We start from the raw sequence: 5,020 nt of genomic DNA on the forward strand, positions 1-5,020 counted from the left end.
GAGAGGATAGTGTCTCTGTCGGAAACCTCAGCAGCAACAGAGTGTGCTTTTACCCGGGCCAGTAATAGCTTGACATGCGTCAGGTTCAACAACCAAGGCCAAGGCCTCTGTGACGTTGGCACTGAATGTACTTCACATGCAATAGCATATTGAAGATGCTAAGAAGCATACATTAAAATGGTTCAAATATATTTTGGACGTATTGCGTCAGCCATAATTCAGAGAGCAATGATGAAAAAACATTTGATACTACTATTATTAATATGATGATATTGAAGACTAGGGTCGAAAGTGTATTGATTATGTATATTATGTTTGTGAATATATTATGGCATTGAAACAGAACGTGTTTTGTAATGCCGCATAAGTGAAAACGCACAGTTGTTGCTGTAACGTGCGTACGTGCAACATAAATCTACCTGTATATTACACATTCCAAATATCCTCATACTATATGCCTTAATTATTTGTTTGTGTTCGCAGTAATGTCATTCACCCTTCTTTCTGACTTTTTCTCCATTCCATGGTCTTTCCCAAACCAAAATCCACATTTTATTTGTTTATTTCTTTCCTGAAGCTTAGAGTCTGACTCTCATTAAATAAACTGTGGCCTGCAAACCTCAATAAACATCAAATCTTTGAATTGCAAGCATGGTCTTACACTAGGTTTCAGACACTATCCCCCTTTGATGAAAACTTCTGGGACAAAAAACTGAAAAATAACTAGAGAGAGAATCCAAAGCAAAAAATAAATAAATCTTGTTTTGACTCTAAGATTAATTTACAAGTTTCCTTCACTGGAAAAATAAAGGAGGGATAAAGAAAAGAGATGTGAGGATCTTTTGATATTTATCAGGCTGAACCTCACCAAAGACCTCTCCCAGGACTTGCCCGTGTGACAATTATGTCAGGTTGTTCCTTGACACTGTTTCCATAGGCAAGTGGCCAAAGTGTAACTCCAGTCAAAATATCCACGCCAGCTAACAAGCTTGTTCCCTCTCCAAAGATCCAAGAAGAAAGAGAGACCCGAAGCCTTGAGACATGAACAAAAGCATAGAAGTGCGTGGGGGGGGGGGGGACAACTGATAGGGCCCCCAAAAGAAGCCGCTGGAGTTTGCGGAAGAAAACGGGGTCAGCGACTTGATATGATCAAGGTGTTGTTCAGATAGCTCCTGAAATATCCGCCGTGCACCAACACAATGCCAGGCAGGCTGGAACTGTAGAACCAGGCCCCTGGGTATTATACCCTTTTGTTCCCCCTTTTAATGACCTGCCTTGATTCCATAGCCCTCTTCCCTCATGCTTCACCTTGTCTACTTAGACCACAGTCATGTCAGCTCGTTGCTTCCATTGCTCAATCTTTGCCCCTCATTTATGTGTGTGTGTGCGCTTGTGTGTGCGTTCTTGTTCAGAGCGTCGTCTTACAGGAGCTCCCGTGCCAACACAATGGGCATCTAAACTCATTAAGTAAATTCCAAAAGAGCCATTAACAAATGGTTTCTCTTTGGCCAGAGATATCAGGTTTAATTAGGTGACCGTTTTTGACAGGGTGCAAAAACAAAAGGCGTTCCTCCTGTTTGAAAAGGCTGAGGTCCCGCTAAGGGCCTCACGTTTCCCTCCCCACTGTAGCCGACTAATGACTGACTGAGGAAGGGTTTAAAACAACAACAAAAAAATACCCTGGGAGAGGGCGACAGGGAAGGTGCCTGGGTTCCCCCAGTCCACCCCCGGCTCAGACAAAGGCTTTCTTCTATGGGACCCTTTTCCTCCCACCAGGTGATTTCAATGTCCTCATTCTGAGACAATGGGGCGACAGACACACCGAATGTAAACACTTCAGCTGTGCTGCTAAATGGACTACGTTGAGCAGGCAGCCAGCTTCACCCCCAGTGTCAAGTACAGTGTGGACCACCATTGCGATTGTCCGCCAACCTTTGCACAATTAACCATGGAGGCCAGGCTGTGTTGTCTGGGCAATGTGAAATAGCGTGTGTGATGTCTGGAGAAATGTACCTTTCAACAGGGCCGACTGCGGGACCGCGCGCGCGCGCGTGTGTGTGTGTGCGGTCTAGCTCTAATGTGGCTTACCCTTGGCCAATGAATATTTCCTTTATTAGCATTCTGTTATCTCCTTGTACGCCATGAATAACCAGGAACATTAATGGGGAATTTTACAGGACTATTCCTGCTTATTAATTCACTTATGATCGGGGAACTTTACCAGACTGAATAATCCACTCATATTTGAATGGGATGTTTTATTATGTTTTAAGAAAAATGCTTCAACATCAAGTCACCCTTTCAAAAGCCTTTTTTTTATAGTTGTTTTGTGTGTGTGAGTTCATAAGTGCGTAAAACATTTGGTGTGTTTTCGTTTGCCGCTACTTTGAAATGGCCCTTTATTCCCCCACCCTTTACTCTAAGAGCACAACATTCTTCTGTTAAATATAGAACCCACGCTGCGAAAAGAGGTCTTATATCTCTTTCAGTGTTTGGATGGTTGTCAAGGATTCACCACGAACATTGTAAAAAGACAGGCCTCTTAACATTGAATTTATAAAGTATGGCACTCTAGTAAATTGCATTTACCCTATGCATGTGTTTGAGTGTGTGTGTGGGGTGTGTGTGTGTGTGTTAGCAAATACCTTCTCTATTCTTCCACATTTGTATTCCATGTGAATCCAAATGAAACCTAGATGTAATATACTGTATGTTTAGCTTGGGACATATTTATCCCAAGACTATTATTTAGACACCAATGAAATCAGCACAATGACATCTCCTTTAACCCGGGAGTTCAAATAAATTCGTACCGAATCTTCAGCCCTCTCAGCAAGCCCCCGATCGACATTTCAAGTCCAATATCAACTTGATGGGATGTCATTTGTTGTGCACAATGTGGAAATTAGTGTCTATCCAGGTCTACCCAACCATTCTACTGCTGACAACTAGACTGGACAGTCAGTGATGTGGCCTGTCTCCCCTGACCTGTTCCTCATTCACAATGAGATCCGAAGCCCTCTAAATACATACGCAATAAGGGGTAACCCTTTTTTAAAGAATACCTACATATGGACTTCACTACACAGTCATAAGACATAACGTATTTATCATTTGTCACAGTCAGTCTCCCCCTCTCCCCTGTTCCTCAGTCAGAATCAGAACAGAAGCTCCTCTAAATTCATAAGCAATCTGCTTACAGTTATCAGTAACACTTTTATTTGAAGAGCATGCATACAACATCCTTTGCAATGCCTTACAAAACACCGATCATGTGTTATAACACCGACTATAAGCCTTCATAATAACTCAAGTGCTTATGGAACGCTTTACCTACCGGCGTGTTCCGTTACCGCAGGACTATGGATTCAGACGGTGCAGCAGGTTAGGGGCTTATCCTGTGGTGTATCCAGGAACCCCCTGGCCACAAGGCCAACATTGTAACCCCCCCAGCAGGACCCAAACAGGTGCCAGGTGGCAACCCCCCCCCCCCCCCCCCCCCACCCACCTCTTGCATCTGTCCCAGACGAGGAGTATATTTCCATTCCTCTTGATCTGTGCTTCTGTGGCATCCAACCGTTCAAGCCTCCAAGCCCTTGTTTAACTGGAAGATTCAGTTCGATCTGACTCGATGCCCCCCCCGGTGCCAATTTCACCTCACATTTATTGTCAATGTTTCGGTTCCCGAGACCTTTTTCAAGACCCCAGTGCCACATTCATAGTCCCATCCACGCAACTCTTCCGGAACAGCCACAGCAACCAGATATGTCTCTCTCCATACCTTGAAGACCAGTAAAGAGGGTAATTGCTAACAGGTGGAGGTTTAACGTGCTGCTGACTGTGGCTTTTAACGCCCTACAAATCATGCTGCAGCTATGTAAGTCACATCGCTTGAATATTTTCACATGTACTTTCAATGCAACTTTGCTTGAGCACTTCCATTAACGTAGATGCAACCAAGACCACACTACAAGGAAAAGACGCACTTCTACTGCCTATCCTACTAGCCTCTATCTCCTGTCGGTTGGTATGGGATTTAACTTTCATTATGTACTGGGGTTATGACAATAAGCAGATAATTATGCTTAAATAACTGATAGTAAATCGTTGCTGTTAGTGTTGGTTTCCCCCCATTCAGTATATTGATGTCTCCTTCACGGCGACAACGTCTCACCTAGCTTCCATAGCCACTGTGGTAATTCAAAATTTGTGTATGGTAATACGCTAAACCGTCATAACCTGTCTGTTCTCATTTACTTTCACCTGCAATGACCACATAGTGATGTGGCTGTGTGTGGCTTCTCCGCTACTGCCATGTATTACTCTCCCAGACTCCTGAAACCCTGTTTGCAATTTAAGCCCACAAATTAGAAGCGTAAGTCATCTGTTTTCTATAATCCCTTGTCAGGGCAAGGAGCCATTGGCCCTGCATACTATACTCTACTCTGCCTGGACTGGACTGCAGGCCTCCTGCCCGCCCTCCTGCTCCCCCACTACACTGGATGGACTGCTAGTCTACGGTCTCTCTCTCTCTCTCTCTCTCTCTCTCTCTCTCTCTCTCTCTCTCTCTCTCTCTCTCTCTCTCTCTCTGTGTGTGTGTGTGTGTGTGTGTGTGTGTGTGTGTGTGTGTGTGTGTGTGTGTGTGTGTGTGTGTGTGTGTGTGTGTGTGTGTGTGTGTGTGTGTGTGTGTGTGTGTGTGTGTGTGTGTGTGTGTGTGTGATGGACTGCTACAACACAGGAAAAGAGGAAAGACATTTATCAGCTCATCTATCCAGATCGTTCTGACTCTTGGTTCTTGTAACATGGCAGTAGTAACATGGCAGTCAATGCTTCATCGTAAGTTACTTTTACTGGCCACTGATATGAAATCCATTTCATAATGCAATACTTCTTTGGAAAGTGAAATGTGTTGCATGGCCTTATTTGGGAAGAGGTGACTCCAAAATCCTTGTTGTTTTAGGAATTCATTGACCGAATTCATTGACCTTCATTCATTGGCCGTTCGCAAGTCCGTCCGTCC

Source organism: Salvelinus namaycush, chromosome 7 (assembly GCF_016432855.1).
Source record: "Salvelinus namaycush isolate Seneca chromosome 7, SaNama_1.0, whole genome shotgun sequence".
Lineage (NCBI taxonomy): Eukaryota > Metazoa > Chordata > Actinopteri > Salmoniformes > Salmonidae > Salvelinus > Salvelinus namaycush.